Below are 24,726 nucleotides of genomic sequence, written 5' to 3'. Positions count from 1 at the left end.
CACACACACATCCGTCCTCTACCAGACATGATGGTCTTTATGATGGTCTTTCATGTTTTATCTATTTTATCCCCACCCCACTCCTCACCGTGGTGCCTACTTCAGAGTTCAGCTTCTATAAAGAGTATTCCTCATTTAATGGTGGCCCTCTGACACTCTGGGCTCTGACATTCATTCATGGACATTCTAACAATAACACTTCACATTTAGGCAGAACCTTTCTCGGCATTCTTTCTCTCTGGCTCTTTCTTCCAATGGAAGTAGGTCAGCCCTACCTGCAGCATGGAGAAAACCTAACTGGACCACAGACGAGGTCAATGGCTTCCCCAGCGTCAAACAGCAAATGGCAAAGGACCTGAGAAACAAAGCTGGGTCTCCTCTCTCTCCAAAGACACCCTTGCGCCATCTTGTTTGTCTATATTTTCTACTGAATTAACTCTGCTGGATTCATTTTTTTCCCCTTTGTTCCTAAATGTCAACAGTGTCATTGTGTAATGGGGAGGAGGATCTTTGTTATTTTGTCCTACTTTTGGGGATTTGCAAAATTTTAATATAAGAATTTTCAGTTTAAGAGTGAAACATTACATTAAGTTTTTAAATTACCAGAGTGAGAATCATTGAAAATCTCAACAAATGCAGAAATGTGTCAAGAAGAGTCCCTCTGCCCTGCCCCTAATCCATCCTCTGCTCTTCCTAGAGGAGACCATCCTGAGCTGCTCAGTGTGAACCTCTCAAAGCTTGGTTTTTACAAACAAATGACTTAAGCAAAATATACTACCCACATATCTTAAATTCAATATACCAATATATCATATACAATTTCCCATGTTAGTACAAATAGAACTACTTTATTCTTTTTAAAGGGTGGTTGTATTCCATAGTTTGGATATATAACAATTTATCTAATCATTCCCCAAATAATGCATTTTTAGGTATGTGAGGATTTTTGTAGAGGAGATTCCTAGAAGTGGGACTGCTCATGCAAAAGGTATATACATTTTATATTTCTAAATGTACTACTAAATTGTTGTATTTATTTTCACTTGCACCAACATAAATGAGAGTGCATTTTCACACAAATATTAATTTTTAAAATGCTGCCAATCTGATATACCCAAATATCACTATTGTTTTAATTTGCATTTCCCTCGTAACTAGTGAGACTGAACATCTCACGTTTATTGGGTATTTCTTTCTTCTCCTGTGTACCACTTCTTCATATCTTTTGCCCCTTTTTAAATGGATTTTGTTGCTTATTCATTGGTAAGAACTCTTTATAGACTATGGATATAATCCCTTCATCTGTTTTATCTATAGCAAATATTTTCTCCCAGATTGTAGTTTGTTTTCTAACTTTGCTTATAGAGTTTTTCATTATTAAGGGACTTTCATTGTAATGCAATAATATCTTGAAATCTCCTTATGGCTTCTAACTTTTCAACTTTCTCTACCTCACAATTATATAGCATATAACTTATATATACTATTAAAATTATAATATATAATTACATTACATAAAATGATTTATTACATGTAACTATATACACGCATATATGTGTGTATATATATGTATATTACTCTATATTTTTCTCAAATACAACCATAGTTGACTTACATTCTTAGAATTTTGAGTCACCTAGAATTTAGTTTTATGTACAGTATAAGCAAGAGGCTTTATTTAATGTTTTCCAAATATCTTAATATAATGAATGGCATTAGTAAGGCTTGATATTTGATGGGGCAAGTTCTTCCCTCTTCTTGTTCTTTTTGGAAAATTTCTTCAGTGTTCTTATACTCTTTTAGATGAATTTCAGAATATATTTAAGTCCTTATATTTAAAATTATTATTGGGATTTTTTAATGAAGATGGCATGAAAGCCACAGGTTAGCCTGGGGACAACTGATATCTTTAAGATACTGAGTATGCCCATAGTATACTCTCCATTTTTAGTTTTTGGTCTTTTTCTTATATCTATCAGTTAAGTTTTATAGTTTCCTTGATTTTAACCTTTCACACCTTTTGCTAAGTTTACCCCTTAAATGTTTTATAATCGTTGTTGCTAGTGTAAATTTCCCCTATTGGGGAAAATTTCCTAATTAGTTACTGCTGGCATATAGGAAGCTGCTGGCTTTAAAATGCTGGGTTTATATCCAGCTACTTTACTCCTTTATTAATTCTAACAGTTCTTCTCTGAGTTTTCTAGCTAAATAATCTTATCTTCTGCCTCTAGGAATGGTCGCTTCCTTTCAATGTTTATAACCTCTACTTTGAAAAAAAAAGAAAATCTCACTGCATTAGCAAGGCTCTGCAAGATAGTGAGGACAAAGGATGAGACCAGAGACCCCTGCTTGTCCCAGACTTTAACAGAAACGCTTTTAATGCTTCAAACCCTTAAGTATGACAGTTTGTTCTAGAATCCTAGTAGATTCGGTTTGACCAACTAAGGCAGTTCCAACCCCACCAGCCCTATTGTACTGTGAGTTTCATTTTGTTTTTCAATCAGAAATGATGTATGAAGTTTCCTCAAATGCCTTTTTAGTATTTGTTGAAATGATCATGTGGTTTTCTTCTGTATTTCTTAAGTCGGAGCTTGGTATTTCTCCGAGGCTTTCTTTGAAAGGTCCAGGGTGAACAAGATCAACCCCATGATGTAGACAGACTCTGCCGTTTGCTGGAACACTGTTTCCTTCTTTCTGAAAGCGTCTTGATGAAAGTCACTTCCAGGAGGATTTCTGGAGGAAAGGGTGGAGCAAAAAGCTTAAATCTGGAAGGAGATTAGAAGTCACCTTCAAACCCAAAGTTGGCCTCTGCTTCTGTCACAGCTTAGGCATGACTAAACCCCCAAATAGTATAACTGAAGCCAGGATGTTTCTTATTCTTACATACTTTAACAAGACTTTAGCACCTCACGTTCAATTAGCTGATGGGCTAGAAGTCATCAATGAATGGGACAGCAGCAATCTGTGTCCTGTGTCCTTATCCCTTCTCAAGTCAATGGTTTATTTCTTTAATTTACGGCTGCATCAAAGTAATAAATTATAGTTGTATTTCCTACTTAATCCGCAAGGCTAATTGCAACACCTCCAACCTTTCTGATCTGCTTCTCATTCAGGCAGTTAAATAAACAAAGCATCAGAGTTGCAGCAGGAATGTCAGGGCGGATACTGTGTTCTAGTGCTTATCACTGACAAGCGTTAGCCAGCTGATGCACATTATTCTCTGGAAAGGAAGGCTGAGGAAAGAGAAAGTGATTTTGTTTTGACCAAAGGGTTTTCTATGAGAAATGATAGGCGAAATTCCTTGTGATTCAAGGTTCGGCCCCAGATCTTTCTCTCCTCCCCAGAACCAGTTTGTAGTCTGCTTGTCATGACCTTCTTGACTCCAGATGATCACAGTTTTGGTTTGAAATAGCATCTTTTACCCTGTTTGCATCCACTGCTTTCAGAAGAAAACCACCATCAGGGCTCACAGCCTACTGAGCTATAAAACACCCCTGCTTCTAAGAATCCTTTACAGTACAGGGAACCAATTAACTTAGAGGACTGCAGTAACACTACAGGGTCAACAAAGAGTGCTCACAATATGACAGAGATTAAATAAAAACCTCACAAGTACATCCTAAGGATATGGGTTTTCTGGACTCTGAGGCTGATTAGCTGGTCTCTATTCCGATGGCAAGGAACCACTATCTTGTCCAATAAGCTCTCTGCAAAGGCAGCTATGTCCTAAAGGCCAAAGCTCCCATCCCTCCCTCTACGCATGTCCCATTCCATGTGACTGTGCAGTTCCAGACACTCTCTTTCCCCACCCCTCAAATCTGGGCCAGCCTTGTGACTTGCATTGGCCAGCAGAATGTAGCAGATGTGACACAGTGTCAGTTCCGAGGCTGAGCCTAAAGAGGCTTTGCAGGTTCTTTCTTCTTCTCTCTAGCACTTCTGCCATCACTGTAAACATGCCTGGTCTAGCCCACTGTGGGATGATGGACACGTGGAGCAGGCCAGTCTGGGTCAGCCTAAATCACCCTGCTCCCTAGATGTGCGAGTCCAGCCAAGATCAGCACAGCCACCTGACCGGCCCATAGCAATTTCAGATGAGTGCACAATAAACTCTCATTTGTGTTTGCTACTCAGTACTTGTGACTGTTTGGCAAACATTATCATGGCAATGGAAGACTGATCTACACGCTGAGCTACTGTGTATGGGGAGATGCTTATACAATAGCATTAATATTATTGCAGGGCTTTTGAAGGTACATGGTAATGGTTAAGCTGTGAAGTAGTCAGACTTGGGTTTGAATTCTGAGTCTGCCACCTATATGTTAGAAACCTGGGCGTTTGTGAATAAAGGACCAGGAAGAAATTCTCCCCGGTCTCCTAGTAAGGTCTGTTTTAAGAAGAGGGACTACTGGTGATTTTTTTTCCTTTATCTACCTCTGAGTTTCAGTGTCTTCATCTGCAAATGGAGATTACTATGCCTGGCTCATAGGTTTGTGTGAGAAATGAATGAGATAACGTATATATAAATCAAGCACTGAGCACAATGCATAGTACCTCCAAAGTACTCAATTACTGGTCTCTATAGAAACACAAATACAAAGTATAGATACTATGATCACAGATACTTAAAAAGAATCAAATAAACAGACTATGTCCCCTTGTCCAAGCCAGCATGGTCTCTCCCCTGAACTACGGCCACCTCCTCCTATACGTTCTCACTCCTCCCATTTGTGTCCCTATCGCACTCTTCACACAGCCACCTGGAGGTATTTTCAAGATGCACACCTATGCAGGTCACTTCCCCAAACCCAAACCCTCCAAAGGCTTTCCACTGCCACGTGTGATAAGATTCAAGGCCCTTTCTCAATCAACAAGCCTGGCTACACTGTTCTTCTTTCTGCTCCTCACATACCCCAGCAGGACCCCACCCGGGCCTCTGTACTTAGCATTCTCTCTAAAACATTCTTCCCCTGCTCTGTGCCTGCCTGGTCCTTCTGCGTCATTTAGACACCAGCTCAAATGCCATCTCCTCTAATTTTCTGACTTTCCTCTACCCCAACTCATGGCTTCTCAAGCCATCCTGTTTCATTTCCTTTACAACATTTATCTCCACCTCAAATTATCTTTTGTATTTGTTTGACGTTTGTTGATGACCTCCCTCCATTCACATGTAAGTTCTATGGGTCAGGGACCTTGTTTTATTTGCTGTTCCATCCCCAGGTTCTAGACGGGGCCTGCATGAAGGAGTCACTGAGTAAAACTATCGAGTAACCAGGAATAAATTCTCCCAGATCCTAACAAAGACCATTTGAGGGAACAGAGACTATTTTTTCATTTATTATATTTTGCAAATTGTCTATAGTGAACATCCTTCATTTCAAAGTCAAAAATAAAAACATTATTTTTTTTTTAAATGAACTTTGCTTCACTTTGCACATAATCCTTTCAGGAGGCTGTGTTAAATGCCAACAAGAGAAGATCATTCAAACCCCTAGAAAGGAAGAAGAGGAGGAGAAAGAGGAGATCAAAGAGAGGGAAAGAAGAATTAAGAAACTAAAGAAAGAAGATAAGAATGAAGGAAAGAAGAAATGAATGAAGGAGTGAAGGAAGGAAGAAAGGGAACACAGAAGGAAAGAGGGCATAAAAAAGAAAAAGAAGGAAGAAAGAGACAGAAAGAGGACGAGAAAGCAAAGACTCAGCCAAAGATCAAACTGAGAAGTATCCTTCTGGACCCCAGCAGCTGGGAATCTGTCATGACCTTGATACTTTTCAAGTGTCCTGAGCCTTTTATGACTGATACACAGACTTTGAGACAAAAACAAATCTCTCACACACACACACTTCCTTTGTGCCAAATTCAGACAAGGTACCAGAAAGTGCTGTCCATGAGTGCAGAACAAGTACTCTGAAAGGCCCGCTATCAAGATCGCTTTGATCTAAGTGGCTCTCTTCCAACAACTCTCTGCACACAGTAACAGGCTGTCAACAGAACTATGGGTAAAGCATGATGCTGAAAAGCCAGCTCAATCCATAATGTGTAAACATTAGGAAGGGGCTCTGCCTGTTACCATTTCCTGAGAGGGCGAACGAAATGAAGCCCTGAGGGCCAGTAGGCACGAGTAATCCTGATAAGTAATACTGATGGGTAACTGGGGGGAGCCCTTGCTGTCCACCAGGCCCTTCTGATGAATTACCTCATTTAATCCTCACAATAGCTGTATGAAGGTGGAATTGCTGATATCCCCATTTTCCAGATGTGGAAATAAAGGAATGGAAACAGACAGTTGAAAGCAAGCTCAGAAATGATCAATGATTTGCCCAAGGTTGTCCAACTAGTAGATGACACAGAGACTCACCTCCCAATCGTTTTGACTCTAAAACCCAAGTCCTTAATCATGTAAATGCTCCAAGGGGAAGCGTGGGACTTTGTGCTTCCTGAGTGAGAGTCTTGCATCAGGACCTGGACTACGAACCCAATGGACAACATTCCACTGACCCATCAGCCCACCCCAAAGCAGGGTAATGTGTCCCACATTTTATGGATGAGGACATGGAGAGTTAGTGAGATGAAACCACCTGCATAGTCCCATAGCTAGAAAGCTGGTGGGAAGGTCAGGTGGAGTTCAGTCTTAAGTGACCTTGACCCATGGCCAATGCCCTTTCTATTCCACTTCACTTCCCCTCAAAGGGGCAGAAGAGAAAGAAAGGGGAGGACACTGCAGGTCCCTCCTCTCCAGCCCAACATGTTCCTGGGCAGCAGATGGTCCCCCGGAGAGGCAAGAGTGGCCTCTTGTCATGGACAAGAGCCCCCTGGAAGTTACGGGCAGCCAGTCATCCCATTTCCTTTTCCTCTCTCCCTGCCTCTTTCCCCTCCTCCCTCCTCCACTCCCTCAGTCTTCCTGATGGCGAGCCTGAGCCAAGGGCCCCTCTGCATTTGACAATGCAACTGCTGACCACAGGGCCAGGGCTCATGTCAACACTGCCTCTCCCTGCTGGCATCTTTAAAGAGCTTCTGGGTTGCCAGAGACCACACCTCATTAAAAGGAGGGCGAAGATTCCTGGCAGAGAGAGTGTCCAATATATTCCGTTATGTAGAGATGAAGTTGACTTCAAAGGTCATTTCATAGGGGAGGTGTGTTTTAGACCTATACCCTTAAATTATCAGTATGTTAATTAATGCTTGATCCGGGTTTGGGCAAAGAAAGACAGTTGGAACTCTGCTCTGAGGCTCCGCTCTGGCCTTCATCCCTCCGCTTTGACCTTCACTACAAGGCAGCACGCTCATCAGAAAGTGTAGATAGCCTTGGACTTGGTTTTGCCCCTAAATAGCTCTGTGGCCTGGGGCCAGTCACTGCACCAAGCAGAGTCTTATTCCCTCATCTGTCAAGTGGGGCTGGATGGGACGGGCAGTATCAAAGGGAGGACCCTCAGGGGGCGTGGATTCCGCACCTCCCTCCGGCACCCTCCCCCAGCTCCCGCTTTCCTCCAGCTGCAGCCCAAGCAAAGCCTGTGGGACGTCACCAAGTGTGACCTGTGTCCAGGACAAGCATTCTGCCCTGGGATTGTGCATCAGTACCCAAAATGGCCCTAACTTGACTCGGCAGCTCCTAACTTGGCAGGAGCTTGGACTGGATTAAGAAGGCCTCTCATTCCGAGGGTGTTTGTCATCATGCGTCTTGCCAATAGTGTCAGCAAGAAACCTGCCTCCTTGAACCGACTGAGAGGTGAGACCCGAGGAGCTCGTCCACAGCAGAGCCTGTTGCAAGTCAGTTAAATGAGTGTGGAGTAAAGTTCCAACTAGTGGACGGGCATGTGTGGGCCCACTGGCCTTCTCCCCATTGTGTCTGAGACAGAGCACCCTCTGCTCCTCTCCCGTGAGCCAAGAGCCTCTCCCCAAAGCTGTCACAGCACCTCAGGGTGCAGACAAGTAACAGACTGGCCAGAAATGAACCCGCAATGCCAGAGACTAAGGCTGCATGAAGTACATTCCAGATCTTCCCACACGGGCCCCCTGGGGTGGATATGGAGGGTTGTGAATGGGAACCCAGAGGCACTGTCCTTCTCCCACACACCCATGCCCCGCCCCCTCCCCATCCCCCCTCTACCACGCACTAGCAGGGAATGCAGGGTGGGGTGGAGACCCCCGGGGAAATGGAAGGTTAAGTCCCAGCCAACCACGGGCTAGCTCAGAGTCTCCAAATTGTTTTGTGCTTCAGCTCTCCCTTCTCAAGAGCAAAGGCCCAATCCCTCCCAGGGCTGCCACAGTGACTGCAACACAGAATGACCATTTCAAGCCTTGCTGCCACCCACCCCCTAGATGACAACAAGAGACACCTGGAGAGGACAGAGTGGTGACCAAAGCCCAACCCTCATCAACGCCCGCCCCTCCCACCCATGGTATGCCTGGTGTGATGCAGTCAAGACTATCGGCTTCCCAAAGAAGAGTGGGGACAGGAGGGGCTCCCGCTGGCTTTGATATGCTGCATCTCCACCCAGGTCCCTGCCTGGGGAATATCTACAGCCTCGCTCCGCCCTCCCGACAACCCTGAGAAGTAGGCAGGGCCAATGGGCCCATGGGACCTATGGAGAAACTGAACCCCTGAGCCATTTACCTCCATCCCCTAGGATGGGCTACCTTCTTCTCCACCAGAGAAACCAAGTCTCCCAGACCTGGAGTCTATCTTCAGAGGCCCTTTCCATTTTTAATGACAACATGCACCACTTGAATGAGCACCACCTAGGTCCCTGGAGTCTCTTTAATTGTCTGAGTTGGTGAAAATGTGTGGGCCCAGTCATTTGAAACCCGCAGTTTTGAAGTGCTGCCATGGCGAGTTATGAAACTGCCCATTCTCCTTGGGGCTATGTTAAATTTTGTGTTTGGATTTGGAGGAGAGAGTGAAGCAGGAGACTAGATAAGTGACGAGGCGCGCTGATGGTCACCGTGAACCCAGGACCCAAGTGCAAGCAAATGGCCCAGATGCTCTGTGAACGCCACCCTTCCTCCTCTCCCCAACACCCAAACCGAGCCAAACAAACATAGGAAGAAAAACAGGATTGTTTTAAAGCCTGAGTTTCCGGATGAACATGAATAGGATTCAGGTGTGTCTGTGGTTCTGCGGCTTCTCAAGGAGATCCACAAAAATTCTTTCCTATGAGAGTCTCCAAGTTGAGCACCCAAAAGTAAACATGCTTTTCCAAAGCATCCTTGCCTTGGCTCCTGGCCAGGGCCCCCCGTAATTCTCTCACACCAAAGCTCACAGAGAGTCCTAACCTGGCCCTTGGGCTCCTGGTCATTGCCTCCAGTCGCACTGTCATCTCTAAGCCAATGTGTGTAAGCCACACTCATCCTCCAAGGTCTCCTCATGCCTGTGAACTATTTCTCCATTCTGCCAGGCTTTAAACTTGAATGCCACATCTTGTGGGCAGGAGAGAGAAATGAGCCATGGATCGGAATCCAAAGACCCCATCAGTTATGAGAACCTTGGGGAGTTCCCTGGGCTTCAATTTGACTACCCATTAAATGACCAGATGACAGCAAAGGCTCATTCTAGCTCTAGCAATAAATCATCCTTGGAGTTAGTAGAGGTTTTCCTTTGTGTTTCCGATCCCTGTCACAGGCCAGGTGCAAGCATTCCACTAAGGACTTAGACAACTGCAATTCCTTCCTTACTGGTCTCTTGACCAGCTGCAATCCCATCTGCCAACAGCTGCCAAGTTACTCTTCCTGGAACATCTCTGCCATGATCCAAGGTAGCCCATGGCTTCCCACTGCCTCCCGTTCCAAACTCTTTGTCTGGCAGTCAAGGACCTCCACACTCAGGCACATTGCTCCCACCTTGTCCTCTCTGCTCAAGCCGAGCTGGTCTGCCTTGTTTCCTGGACATTCTTGCTTCACATCCTCTCCACCTCTACCTGTCCTACCATCCATCAAGGTCTAGCTCAAGCCTTCTTCCTGCTGACTGTCCCAGGGTGGGTGACAACTCTGTCTAACTGCCCTCACATTTAATACCTGTATCACATTGCACTTAGCATATACAAGCCTAGAAGTTTTATCAGCATAAGTGAAACTGCTAAGCAATTATCTATTCTCATACTAGACTGGAAATCTTTTCAGGAAATCGTCTATGCCAATGCCTTGCACAGAAGATGATCAACAAAGGCTTGTTGATTAAAACATTCATTTGTTTAACAAACATTTATTGAGCACCTCCTATGGACTGGGCTCTGAGAATATATGAATGAGACCCAAGTCCTGGGAGCATACAGTCTGGAGATGGGAACAGGTAAGCACAGAGATGATTAGAGTACAGGGCACTAAGTGCAATGAGAGCGCTCTGCCCAGGGAGCCAAAGGTTGGAGTTCAAAAGTCGATCACTAATCCACATCCTTGGAGAGAGTGCAGGGGCATCAGGAAATACTTCTCAGAGTGAGTTGGCATCTTGGCCAAGTCTCAAATTTGGTTAGACAAGTAAAGGGAAAAGGAGTGATCAAGATGGGGGAACAGAATATGTGAAAGCATAAAGATGTGAGAGAATTGACAGGCCAGCCAGGGAATTGAAACTAGTTTGTGCAACTAGAGCTCAGAAGGCAAGGAGAGGGGTAGTAAGAGTTGAGACCAGACAAAGGGCCTTAGATGTCCAGATCTTATCCTCAAGGGAATGGGGAGCAATTAATGAAATATTGCTGTGGTAACCGAGCTGAGGTGGCATCAGAGGGGAGCCTGGAAATGGTGGGAGTTCACCCCACATCAATGGCAGAGGAGCTGTTAGAGTCAAGAGTTATTAATGAGGCAGGATCAATGAGTCTTAGCCAACTTGATATGGGGGAAAGAGAAAGAGAGAGGAAGGTTAACTTTGCGGTTTCTGGCTTGGACAGCTAGAAAGGAGGTGGTAAAATTCACTGAAATGGGCAACTCAGGGGAGTGAGCAGATTTGGAGGAGAAGGCAGCACCTGACTCTGGATTCCAGATGAAGAAGCAGGAGGATGTGCATCTTAGCTTCATAGATGTGTCCAGGCTTCAGAAGAGCAGAGCAATCAACTAGTGATACAGATTTCATAACCCTGACATCCTCCAGGAGAGAATACAGAGCAAGAAGAAAGCCAGAGAACAGGTCCCGGGTGAACCCTGAGATTGAGGGACACGGAGATGAAGAGGACTCTGTGGAGGAGGCTTCAGAGAGGCCAGAAAGGTAGGCGGTAAATGGGACTGACCACAGAGATGGTTCTCCTGATTATGCCGTTAACCCCTCCTGGGCAGTCACGGTGGCTCATAATCAAGGAGCTACACTATCACGTCCACTGAACAAAGGAGAAACAATAGGACGAGGCAGACTAAGTAAGTTGCTCAAGGTCAAATAGCTAGTGAGTTAGAAGAACCTACTTTAAATTAGGACCAGCTCCAAAGCCCTAACTTTCTTTCTACACTTCCGCCCACACATGTCCACCCGCAAAATTAATGGCAAAGGCTAGTGTCCAACAATTTCCCTCAAGCAACACTCTCCCAGCCCTACATGTGGCAGGAATCCCGGGGTTCTTACAGGCTTCTTGGGAGGTTAGGTGTCTCCTTTCCATTCTCTGCGGGAGTATTTTGTGAGGGGTGCTTGCGAGGGCATCTTAATATATTGAGCAACCCAGCCTAGTATTTCCCTTTGCTGTCTACTGCACCTACTGCCTAAAATTCCACAACGTCTTTTTATTTTTTTATTCTTGGTCTGGTGAGTGTAGGTTTTGAGGGGCCTGGGCTATGGAGACAGGGAAGATGGTACATGAAAATGCCTGTAGAGACCCTCCCTAGCCTACAGAGATACCTGTACCATAGGCTGTGTCTATAACACGGAAGAGGGACATTCTCTCTCTCCTTATCAGTTAATAATTCTGAACGTTTACTAAATAAGTGTTGCTAGGCAATAGGAGCTGCTGGGGTGGGGGTAATGCTAAGTCAGGAATATGGATTCTTGGGTAAAAAAATCAACTTAATTCCATGGAGTCAGCTGGTAACTAAACAAAATGGATTTTGTGCCCCCAGCGTCTCATCTGGGATGAGGTGAGCAATCTCCTACTACTGCCAGGCTTTGCAGATGCTGCTGGGCACCTGAGCTGCACGTAAGTATTCACTGCACAAGTTTTGTGATTGCCCAACTGGCATATACCTTTGCGATGAGCCATCATGGGGGAATTACATTATAAGGAATGACAGCTCCATCTCAGTCATTTAGGCAGAAGGAAAGAGAAGACTATAGAGTAATATATATAGTTTACAGCAATCTATAATCTGAATTAACATCCCATGAATATGCATCTGATTTTTACATTCAGATGCAAGCCAAGATTTGGGTAAAGGTGTGCACTCAGGTTTTCTTGAATAAATTCAAGTCCCACATAGGAGAAAAAATTGCCAAACAGCCACTGATTTAGACAAATAGTAAAAATGGAAGGCTCCATTAAATCTAGTTCTTACCACCAGCACATTGGTGGGGGGAAAAGGGAGATGCAGGTAAATTTTCCCACATCTTTATAAGCCTGCAGTAAGTCAGCCTATAGTCATAAAGTTCCCTAACATACACTAGAACAATATTTTAGACCAATTTCTTAGAAATGTGTTGTTTCAGAAAAAATGAAATTTTCCAGCTTGCGCTAAGACTAGCCAAGCTGAATCCATCTGGCTCCTGCCTAATGTAGTCTATGGAGAAATCAGCATGGGACAAAAATCTGCCTTTCTATTTCACAGGCAGGAGGCAAGGTCTGTGTGCTTCTCGGGTAAATAGAAACTAGACACTAAGTCATTCTCAAACACTCATGCAAGTTCTTCACTTTGTTGCACACTTTCTCCTTTAGCTTCTCATGTCCACCATGCAGGAAAAGAGAATTCCCACCACAGTCTGCAATCTTTCCATGGGCCAAGAATATCCCAACACCTCTGAAATCCTTTGTCACTCCAAGATGTTGACAACCACCCTCCCCACCCTGCCTGTCCCAATCAGCTCAGATTTCCTAACACAAAACTCCTTAATGGAAGGCAGTTCTTGCCCAATCACGGGAGTGAGCTGGTTGATAAGGAGACCAACTGTAAAGATACGCCAGGCAAATGCTAGCTGGCAGGAGGCAGGAGTCAGTTTCCTCAAAAAGGAAGAAAAAGGACATGCTGTTAGATGAAGACAAATCGTCTTTAGGTTGCAGGGTGGCTGTAAGGGGTGAAGGCGTCACATGCCTTCCTGATGCCACAGAGCTAAGGACATTGTCCTTGGCAGCGGCTCAGCAGACAGGGACATACAGAAGAGGTTGGCAAGGCACAGCCTCAAGGGAAAGGGTCAAAGACCTGAAGGCCAGTGGACTTTTTCTTTTTTTGAGAAAGATTAGCTCTGACCTAACATCCGCCACCAATCTTCCTCTTTTTGCTGAGGAAGATTGGCCCTGAGCTGACATTTGTGCCCATCTTCCTCCATTTTTTATACATGGGATGCCACCACAGCATGGCTTGATAAGTGGTGCCATGTCCGCGCCCGGGATCTGAACCAGCAAACCCCAGGCTGCTGGAGAAGAGCCTGCGAACTTAACCACTGTGCCGCTGGGCTAGTCCCCAGTGGATTTTTTCTGAAGCAGGCTGTGAAGAAAGTCAATAACCAGAATAATTCCTTAAGATGGATAATTCTTAGAACAGGTTTTCTGGAGAAGAAATGTCCATTTTCTCTCTCTCCATCTATTGAGGTTAACTAAATAAGGGAAAGGAGACACTTTTAATTCCCAAAGCTGGCAAGCTGTGTACCTGCCCGGGGACTTTTCACACTGAAATCAGAGAAAGAGGTATTGACTTCCAATATCCACAAACTCTACCTACTTCAAATGGAATCTGAGGCCACACTGAAAGGAATTAAAGGAATTAAATTATTATTTAAAAGTCTATAAAAAGAAGAAATGGATTTTGATAAAAAAAATTATAGAATAGTGAGAAAAGCATCATATTGTAGGTGTTACGTCTCTGGGTCTGTAGCTTTAATCCTAGGCTATTTTAACAATACAGATTCATTTAGTGTTTACATCTGACTAAATAAAGATCGCCAGTTTAACAGGAACTTCAGAGGAAGCGAGTTGTTCTAGTGCTCCCAATGGACCACATTAAGGGAAGGCTTGCTGCTTAGACCTGAAGGGACATGCCCAAGGCAAGATCATTTAGGGGCCGAACCTCAATTTTACCCTCTATCTAAGGCTATGGTTCTCAACCCTGATTAGGGACCAGATGCACCTGTGGAACTTTTTCAACATACTCAGGGCCCGCCTGGTGGCACAGTGGTTCAGTTCACATGTTCTGCTTCAGTTTGCTGGTTCGGATCCTGGGTGTGGACCTACGCACCGCTTGTCAAGCCACACTTTGGCAGGTGTCCCACGTATAAAGTAGAAGAAGATGGGCACGGATGTTAGCTCAGGGCCAGTCTTCCTCAGCAAAAAGAGGAGGACTGGCGGCAGATGTTAGCTCAGGGCTAATCTTCCTCAAAAAAAAAAAACAAAACAAAAAACCCAGATACTCAGCACCCCTCCCACCTCAAGCAGAAGTGCTGAAGATGGGGCCTGGGCTCTGTATTTTTGTTCCATTTTGTTTCTCTTTGGTTTTTTTCATTTTTTTAATGAAGGAGGAGCTAGCCTTCTCACACACTTTTGGTGGGAGTATGAACTAGGACAATTCTTTTGGAGCCTACAGACTTTGATCCAGCAATTCGACATCTAGGATCTTAAACTTTAGATACGCCACACACAGGTGCAAAGAATGGCATCCAAGTAGAAAACAAGCTCAAGATACTTGTTAAATAAATTACAGCACAGCCAGACAATGGGATTCCATGCGGCCGTAGATCTATAGGGACTAAGATGGAAAGATATCCAAAAGATACTAAGTAAAAAAGGAAAGTTGCATAACACCATGTATAATGTATATACATATATTTCCATATTCTCATACACACAACATATATATAAATATATAATTGTAAAATAAAGTGAGAACTGTACCTTTTTATAAATAGATATGTATATATTTATATATATACACACACATTTAAAAACACAAAGAAAATGTCTAGAAGAGTATCCAAGAAATTTCTGATACTTAAATCTGGAAATGGGCTATAGGAACTCAAGTTGTGCACCTGTACGGTTCTGACTTTATTTTACAATCATCATATATTACTTTCGTAATTAAATATTTGTAGATAATTTAAAAAGAAGAATCCACCGTTGATTCTCACGTGAGGCCGAGGTTGAGAACCAATGATCTAGAGGAAATAGCCTCTGTGGTTGTAAGCGGTTGGTACGCTCAAGCACGTAAGGAAACCCACCATCACACAAGAGGGGAGTATTCACACCATGTCATATCTCTGGTTTACCAGAAGGTGGCGCCCCAGAGGAAACCACCTAGCTCTTCAGCCAAAACTTGTCACAATCAATTTTTCATTAACCCAACCCTTTTTGCTCCTCTAAAGACTAGTTTATTTATGCCCAAAGCATTCTTTGCCGCTGCTTCCATAAGAGGAGGTTTACACACATTAATGCAATAAGCATTATTTTCATAGAAATCCTTGGGTCATTCAGTATATTCAAATACGACACTGGGGAGACACTTTCCTGAAAGAAGTTGGCAAGGCTTGCTCAGACTTCCCCCTCCTCCTCTTGTCTCCCTGTTGTCTTTGCTCTGATTTACTCATCTCCTTATCTTATTCCAGAGTCAACGCCACAAAGGCAGGCGGCAATCAGCCCTGGGGGGCATGTGTCCTGAATCGGTCCACACCTTGGCCCAGAACAGGAAGGGTGGGGCATAGGGCAGCCCAGGGCAAGTGCTGGAGTTTTCCTGCCCTCCCACTAACACTGATTTTCTGGAAGTAGGTGTGTTGCCACAGCAACTGTCAAATCACATCAATTATGCCGCCTCTAACCTCCCAACATCTTCTTTAAACACACCACGTTGGAGACACGTGGCTTGGCTGCCCTGGAAGCCAGAGCATCCTTTATCTGGGTAGGAGGGAATTAGCCCCTTGGTGGATTAACCATCATATACATTCTTTGTATTCTTTTTCTCCCCCTAATTTTTAAATTCCAGTACCACGTCCCTTAACACTATGATCTGAATTATTTCCTGTGCATATTTAATGGAAATTAACTCATAATATCAGTCAAAAAAAAAACCTCAATGAGTCACTTAAATGTCTTCTTCCTATTGATAATAATTTTTGCTCATTCTTCAAGACAGAATTCGAGGATTCTCTCTTATCTTTCCTCAACATCCCATTTACAGCTGACCACTTCTGCTTTCCCGGTCCCACCTTGTATATACCCTATAACACTCCTTTCACAATTATTTATCAATCTCTTTGCAATTCATAAGCTTCTCCAGCTCAAGGGATGACATCGTCCTTATCTCCGGATTCCCAACTCCTAGTTTGGTGCCTGATAAACAGTTGGCACTCAGGAAATGTTTGAAAAGAAAATGGATAAATGCTTTCCAGAACAAATGTCCATTTGCTTCTAGTGCTTCATTAATTTTTATGTTAAGTAATAACAGAAATAATGATGTGATGACCACGTATCAGACTTGGAAAAATCTAAATAACACACATACAAGTCCTTTTGAAAGGGAGAATACAGAAGGCTTATTACCTGAGACTTTTATACCATGCTCTTTTTTGTTCTTGTTTTTCAGATCCAAGAAGTACATCGAAAGGGAGGCTTCTCCATATGGGGAGAGGCAATGAAGGCCCGAAGAAGGAAGCTGTAACATTCCTTGAGTCCTCACCAGGCAGCCTGACATCTGGTCCACACTCGGGGAAAAGAGGCCACATCCTCACATGGAGATCTATTTTTGCATTCCGAACTGCTGATGCTTCCCTCGTACAACTTGCCTCACACACAGGAAGGGGAAGGCAACTAATATTTAACCAAGTGCCGGCTGCATGCCCCGGGCTGCTTCACGTACATGGCTCTCAAGAAGACAGTGCCCCACGTTTTGAATCTGCGAGGAGCTCTCACCAAGCATGTCTCTGAAAAGCATGTGGAGGTGGACACTGAATAAGCACCTCCAACTCCCTCCATTCATCCAACTGATGGCAAAAGGCAGAGCCCAGTACATCCATACATCCATGCATGTCTCTTTATAAAGACTCCTCAGGATAGTTGCAGCGGGAAATCTACACATCAAAGATGGAAACTTTCTTAACTGTATGCATCTCTTTGTTGCACTGGGCAGATCAGCAAAGGGTGGGCACTAGGAGAATGAATCCTGTTCTCGTTGACTTATATGGACGGTGCTGTGGGCTTAGCACAGCAGCACTGAATGTTCCTAATACCCCTCTAGACTGTCCCTAAATCTTCCTGGATCACTGTGTTTACCATTTCATGGTCCTTCACTTTTACATCATATTGGAGGGATTTGAGAGTCATACAAAAGTGCTGAATTCATTTTTAAATTCAATGCTTCATGATTTATAAGTAAAGCCTGTGTTTTGAAAACCAGCCTCTCTCTGTCCTTTAAAATCAGACTTGGGGCCGGCCTGGTGGTGCAGTGGTTAAGTTTGCGCTTTCTGCTTTGGTGGTCCAGGGTTTGCTGGTTCGAATCCTGGGTGCAGACCTATGCACTGCTTGGCATGCCATGCTGTGGCAGGCGTCCCACATATAACGTAGAGGAAGATGGGCATGGATGTTAGCTCAGGGCCAATAAAATAAAGAAAAAAATTTCAATCAACTCCCCAGGGGTGGCTAAGGAGACCTTACAGCCTCCACAGACACGCCTTGGGATCAGCCTGATCTGAGCTGCTCCTTTGATCTTCATTCCCACCATGTCTAGGTTCCCAGTACACATATGTCACTATGTTGGACCACCGACACAGGTGTTCAGCCAGTTTCAGTTGTGCAAGGCAAAGAAGCAGTGGAGGGTAGTGGCTCAGCATGTGGATTCTGGTGCCAGCCCTGCTGTCTGCTCACCGTGTTGCCTTCAGCATTTTACTGTTCCCTGGGCCTCAGTTTTCTTATCTGTAAAAGGACAACAACAGTACCTACCTAGTACCAAGACCAGTAGGACCCAGAGGTTGTTCTGAGTTTTAATGAGACAGTCCATGTAAACTACACAGCCTGATGCCTGGACTCCAGAGAGCACTACAGAAGGGGAAGCTATTCTTTGCTGTTCCCTTTCTACTCACCCCATTTGATGGAAGCTCTATATTCAGAGAAAAATTGGTGCACACTGTTGTGCCCGATTCTCAGGAAAGAGAGAGGAAAGCTCTGCCTGTCTCCTCAGAGCACAAAGGCTAGTCCAGCTGCCACACGTGACAGGCATTCCACCGGCATCCCCTGGACCACCGCAATCCTTGGGTGAGCCAGTGTCACAGCACGCTACTGATGCCTCTGGGCTGCACCAGCCCTTCTTTTAATGTTGGTTTTGTCTATTTGTCTGTTTTTCTTCAGCACCAAGGGAAGATCACTCTGGTGCTGGTTCTTCTAGGGTTAAGGGATAAGGGATCCTTTTACAATCCGAAGGGAAACCTCCAGGAACTCCGTGCCAAACAGCTGCCCACCCACCCCGTGACAAAGAAAAACCAAAGGGAACGCAGCATTCTCATGCACTAGCTGGTCCTTTTTCCTAACTAGACCGAAAACAAGCTTATTTATTAATGCAATGGATGCAAAGTACTAGGAGGGATTAAGACCTGAGAAAACAGACTTGGAATTATGTCACTTTAACCTCATGAGTTACCACATTTTTTCCTTTTTTTTTTTTTTGAGGAAGATTAGCCCTGAGATAACATCTGCTGCCAATCCTCTTTTTTGCTGAGGAAGACTGATCCTGAGCTAAGATCCGTGCCCAACTTCCTCCACTTTATATGTGGGACGCCTACTACAGCATGGCTTGCCAAGTGGTGCCATGTCTGCACCTGGGATCCGAACCAGCGAACCCCGGGCCGCCAAAGCAGAACGTGCACACTTAACTGCTGAGCCACTGGGCTGGTCCCTGCACCTTTCTCTTTTTAAAGAGTTCCCCAGGACCCCAACTTGATCTGTAATGTTTAAATCCATAAGTGAATGTATCAATAAATTGATACATGAATATATATGGTAAATATGCCAAATTGTTAATTCTGGGCGCTAGGAAGACAGGTGCTTGCTATGTATTATTTTTTATATTTTAAATCTTTCTCAGAATAATTTTCAAATGCCTCGATCATTTGAATAATCTTCCGCACTGTTCTATCCAGAGAACTTTGCTATCTCATCCTGGTAGGAGGGATGGTATTTTCCTCAACATACTACTAAATTGAGACGCAGTAAATGGAACAGCAGCAGCATCTCCGGTGAGGGTCAGGCATCCCCAGGTGCCGCCAGAAGGTTCAGGCTGTACTCCCTGGGGTGGGCACATGGCCTGGAGGGGCTAGGAATGAATCCTGCGCAGGGAGTGTTGACCACACCGGATATCCAGAGACCAACCCGTTCCAACTCTTTACCTGCTGCTGTGGGGACAGTGAGCCAGAAGGGCCACTTCCTGCCAGCAGCGCACACCTCAGTGGGGGGCTACAACTGCTCGTGGCACGGCCCTTGGAAGCCCCTCTCCTCTCAGCTGCGCCATATGTTTAGTGAGCAGAAGCGCCATTCCATAAACCAATCAAATCCTACGCTCAGAGAAGTTATACCCGAACATGCCACACACAGAGGCATCCTCCCACATCTGTTAATCCAAGAAATGTAAGTTGGTGTTTCCTAAAAATCTACATCCCTCTGCATGCCCCACCCCCCAACATTGAATGTCTGTACTTAGCCAGTTAAAATCTCAATTAAGAACCTGTTTTAAGAACGCTTACAGGTTATCTGGGAACATGCAGGCTGGAGCTTCTGGAGCACTAGTGTCTCTGTCACTGAGGCATGGAAAATTGGGGAGTCAATATCCACCTTTGTTTGTAAGCATCTAAGTCCTCTTGTCTGAAAACACTCTTCATCTTTGACTATGAAATAACCAATCAGAAAAGAGGAAAGTGTTCCCATGGGAGAGTAGCTCACTAAACCTTAGGAGAAGCCCTGGACCTGTTACTATGTCAGCAGGGGTGTCCACACGTCACCTCCCCTGAGACCATCCAGACACAGCCCTGCCCCAGAGGAGCTCACCACACCATCAGGACTCTGCACGAAGACTCGCCATGTTGAACAAAGTTCTGCCAGCACCACTGAAGATATTAAAGTGGGCACAAGGACTCTTTTGAGACCATTTATAAGGAAAGTAATGTCTTCATTATTTCATTCATTCAACGAATATTTGCTGAGTGCCAACTGTGGTGTGAAGCAGGTGCTTATATTCTGGAGATACCAGCCCAGCCTCTGCCTCTAAGAAACTTGCAAGTCAAGTGCAGAGTCAACAGACACTTCCCCAAGTGAGGGCAGGGGGTAGAAACTTCGAGGTGTTGTCTCGCTAGGTGGCAAAGGGCAACTGGCCAGGGCTTACACATTTACTATGGCTAATACACCAAGCAGACAATCCACAGGAGAAGTGGAGAACTGATGCCTCACACTGACTACAGACCATCTCAATCATTTGCCAGAGCTTTTGTTGATCAAAAAAGGAGAATGCGACTAAACAGTGGCAGTCTCGTTTATGAGGGGAAGGGGGACAAAGCTTCAAATAAACTTCTGAACTTCAACCATTTCTCAATACTTTCAGGAGACCTCTTTGAAACTCCACGGCGACTTTCATCTCTCCAATAACCTTATCTAACCTCACCTGGAATGACTAATGGGATTGCAACAGTATTACTCTGTGAAGTAGCACTCCTTCCACCCCCCCGCTGAGGTTATGCATCTACCAGCCATGTGAGAACTTGGCATTATTTTTAAAGCTAATTACCAGCAGGTTTTTGAGACAGGTGGAATGGGTTTCTGTCACCTCTCTTCTGCAGAGTAAGCAAAAGCTTCACCAGGTGACCAGCAGGAGGCTCCATCTTGGTCTCTGAGGTTCTGGGCATCCTTTACACGGAGGGCGGCTTCCCATTGGTCCTTTACACGGAGGGCGGCTTCCCATTGGTGGCCTATCCTACGAAGCAGCAACCTGGCATATGCATCTTGCAGAAAAATTTCTTTAAATCTTGATTAGTGGTTGCTTGGCTGGATGGTACCGACAGCAAAAGCAACATTCCAAAGCAGTAAACACTGGAGTCAGAAGGCTTGGCACTGGGGAAATCCCTATGGAATTTACAGGTTGGCTGATGGGGAAGGAAGAGCTTATTTTCAATTTGTTGTTACAAGAGGGGCCTATTTCACTGAGAAAAGAGAAGTCAGTATTATTCCAATACATCTTTGTTTTCTAACCATTCCAATCTTTCCTAAGGAGGGCTTAAAATTCCAGAACCAACTTTATTTTCAAGCTCAAGTCAGGTGGTTACCTTAAAGAACCAAGTATGAGGGGATTCTGAAAGAAGTAAATTATACCGCCTCTTTCCCCCAATTCCTCTTTTTGAAATTAGATATTTGTTTTACTGAAGGCAAAATGATCAGATTGGTCCCTGAGAAAAGTGAGATAGAGATTGGCGTAGAGGTGGAGAAGGGAGGGTATTACAAAATGGTAAAGTACAAGGCGGGGCGGGGGGGGGGGGGACCAGGGGGGAAGAAATAAAAATAGGCCAGTGAGGGAAAACTGAATGGAAGAGGTCCATTTGTTTATTTTAACAGTGTTTGTCATTCCAGGAGGCTCGCTCAAGTTCCTTCCTTCAATGGTTGGCCAGGGACCAGCATTTGAAAAGTCTTAGATCTTCGGAAAGAAAGATTTGGACAACAAAGTTGTTTTATCTGGGAGGGTAACGAGTTTACTCAAGAGTTCCAGAACTTTGGTTTTGAGGTTATTACCTTGGCCTAAGTTTCTCTGTCCCAGGCGGTCCTGGCTATGTTTACTGATTTAGCAAGGGAAACAGGAGGCCCTGGGAGGGACGGGCCTCTCTCAGGCACTGCTGCCACATTTCGCTGGATCCCCTCATTACCTGGGCACCTTGAAGACCACAAAGATGGGGAAAAGTCCAACATTTTTTAAAGGTCCTCTCTCTCGACACTCATAGGAGGGAAACAACACTTCTCTAACTTACTCCCCAAATAGACACCACCGTGGATGTTCTGCCAAGGAGTGATGCGAAAGTGTGTTCCGAAGTAAATGTAAGCTTGGCCCGGTGCCCAGCCCTCTGCTGTATTTTGCAGAGAGAGCTGCAGGCTGGCGTACCGAAGGAGCACATTTCTCTCCACGTGACTGCGAGAGCCAGGCAGCCCAAGCAGATTTCTTTGTGTTAATAAAATGTGATCTCTAGACTCTACACACCAGAAGCCCTGGGAAAATGCGAGGCGGAGAGAAGGACCCAAGGAAACCCATGGCCCCGGCTGAAAAGGGACCTTGCTTGCTAGCAAACTCAGTTGTACTGAGACAAGGCATTCCAGGCCTGGCAAATGCAAAAGGAGAAGAGAGTCAGAGATGAAAAGACATGTCGGGTGCTCAGGTGAATGCTGCTGAAGACATAAAAATAACTCATGGAAGCCCATCAGATATAGTCCTGTGCAAATGTTCATTCTTTCTTGGGAGGCCACAGAGCAAGGTCCTTAACGGGCTTTCTCAAGATTCGGAGTATACCTGAGACCCAAGATATGCAAAACGGAGATCACTCCAAACATGGCAGAAGTTTGCCTCGTAGGTTAAAATTGTGTGTACCTATTCTGGTCTGGTGTGAGGCAAACGCGCATGTTTCTACTCCCTCACCCCACAGGGGCCTGGCAAATGAAGTCAGCTTTTTAGGAACCCATGCAACCATGAGGAGGGAATCACAAGCCACCCAAACCATCACTGTGCAAAGGCCTAGACCACAAGGAGCTTGCTTTTGTGGGCAACTCCTGCCTCATTGCCACTGTGGCCTTGGACACCTCTCACCTCAGGAGGGCTACACCGCCCAGTGTCTCAAGCTGTCAATCTACATCTTTGGGAGGCAGAGGGAGGTTCACAAGCTGAGGAGGAAAAGGGGGGACCAGCTGTATGCTCACTGGGCCTCCTTTCAACATATTAGATTACTTAATCTCCAGGACTTTCTAATTCACCATGTCCTGCGGCCAATTTGAATTTCCCACGTTGGAAAGTGTGTTGGGGCTGAAAGGTACCAGGCGCAGAGGCAGAGCACCAGGACTCCAGAGACCTTCTGAAGAACTTCTCAGGGATTATACTGGGGAAGGCAGGACTTTACCGGCCAGTGGGCTCCTCTGGTTGAAGGGAATGGAAGGCCCTAGAAGTTGCTTTTCTGCTCCATTCCCCTGCAGCAGACCAGCCCTCAGGCTCCTTGACCATGGGCAGGCAATCAGCCATAACCAGCTAACTGTGGAGCAGCTGAGTTGATGAGCACTGCCCAGGCCCAGGTGAGCCTTCACCTTGGTTAATCTGCAAACTGGTAAATCAGCCTCAGGATAATTGAAAGTTAATCGTATGCAGAGCCCAAGTGCAGTCACTAGAAACACTGGGAAACCACAAAAGCAGAGGAAATCAGGTCCACCCCGGGCAAACTCCTTTGTAGATTCCCCATAGACAACGTTTAACCCCAAGCCCACTGCCCCACACCTTCCTGGACCCACTCCTCATCACAGAGGGAACATCGATCCCTGGGGAGCACATAGTAAGTGCTCAATAAAATGCAACTATTATTATCTCCCTGGTGCAGTTCAAGGATTTAAAGTCAGGAGATGGGGGAGGTCTCTGAGACACTGGCTATGGGAGGTATGCTGGGGGAGCTGTGAAAAGCTCTCCACTCCCCCTCAAGTGTTCTTTCCAGAAAGAAAAATCTGAAGAGTTCAAACATCACCGGGAAGGCAGATCAACAGCACAAAAGCACAGAGCACATTCCAGAGCTGAAGAGAAATAAACCTCCGCATAGCAGTTCCATTAGCACAGATAACTGAGGGCCATTCCGTATCCTAAGCAGACTGGTAAATTCTCCAATGCCCTCTTAAAGAAGTTGGCAGCCCTTTTGTTTTAAATGTTTAAATGCCCAGCCTCCCGGTCCTTCCAGGGGCCAGGTTTCCAGGGAATCTACAGCTGTGACCACTGGCCACCACCTGCCAGGCTCTGCGGTTTGTGGCTGCCTCTGCCGGAGCAGTGAGCACCCAAGCCTGTGCTCCACTCAAGTGTCCACAGGAATCTGCTGGGGATTGCTGGAATTACAGCTCCCATCCACCTTGCAATTCCTGTCCTGTGACCATGGGGCAGAATCGACAGACTTCCCTTCTTCCATTCCGTTAAGCTAACCAGAATAAGCTTCCAGCAGAGAGCAAAACAATACGTGCCAGGGGCTTGGAAAAACACTTTTCCAGGACACCGGAAACAGCACTGGCCCGAGTCCTTGATCTTCTGCCCACTGGAGGGACAAGTACTAAAAGATCTTCCCAACCTGTTCTGTCAGGACAGCAAATACCTGGCACAAATAGTGTCCCACCTAAGCCCATGGCAGACATCCCTAATTAAGCACAGAATTCTTTCCACTGAGTCCAGACCAGGCTTCAGTCTTTCAAGATGACATTCCAGGCACCTAACTAACCCATCAAAGCTGGCTGCGAAGTGAAACCTACGGCCATGGGGAGGTCCCACAGACCTGAATCCAGCCACCCAGAGGAGCAAGCCAAACGTACAGCTGGCCCCTGCCCTTCCAGAAAGGCTGCCATCAAAAGAGCTAGCTGTGGGCCCTGGGGGTTTTCCTTTTT

General features: G+C 45.3%; 1 protein-coding gene and 1 long non-coding RNA gene across 7 annotated transcripts in view; one reads left to right on the top strand and one right to left on the bottom strand.

The window, feature by feature from the left end:
- HLF (HLF transcription factor, PAR bZIP family member) overlaps nucleotides 1-24,726 on the bottom strand; it is a 52,661-nt gene that overhangs the window by 11,390 nt on the left and 16,545 nt on the right. The gene's annotated exons all lie outside the window — the stretch shown is intronic.
- LOC102148154 (uncharacterized) lies at nucleotides 931-17,487 on the top strand. 2 transcript variants are annotated; one of them, XR_011423001.1, is made up of 4 exons: nucleotides 931-988; nucleotides 11,073-11,186; nucleotides 12,023-12,099; nucleotides 16,682-17,487. It is a non-coding gene; the product is annotated as an uncharacterized lncRNA (long non-coding RNA). The 2 variants fall into 2 exon arrangements; XR_011423000.1 differs by lacking the exon at nucleotides 931-988 and having other exon boundaries at nucleotides 9,509-11,186.

Source organism: Equus caballus, chromosome 11 (assembly GCF_041296265.1).
Source record: "Equus caballus isolate H_3958 breed thoroughbred chromosome 11, TB-T2T, whole genome shotgun sequence".
Taxonomy (NCBI): Eukaryota; Metazoa; Chordata; class Mammalia; order Perissodactyla; family Equidae; genus Equus; species Equus caballus.
The sequence above is the reverse complement of the archived record's forward strand: the minus strand, read 5'-3'. Positions and strand labels throughout refer to the sequence as shown.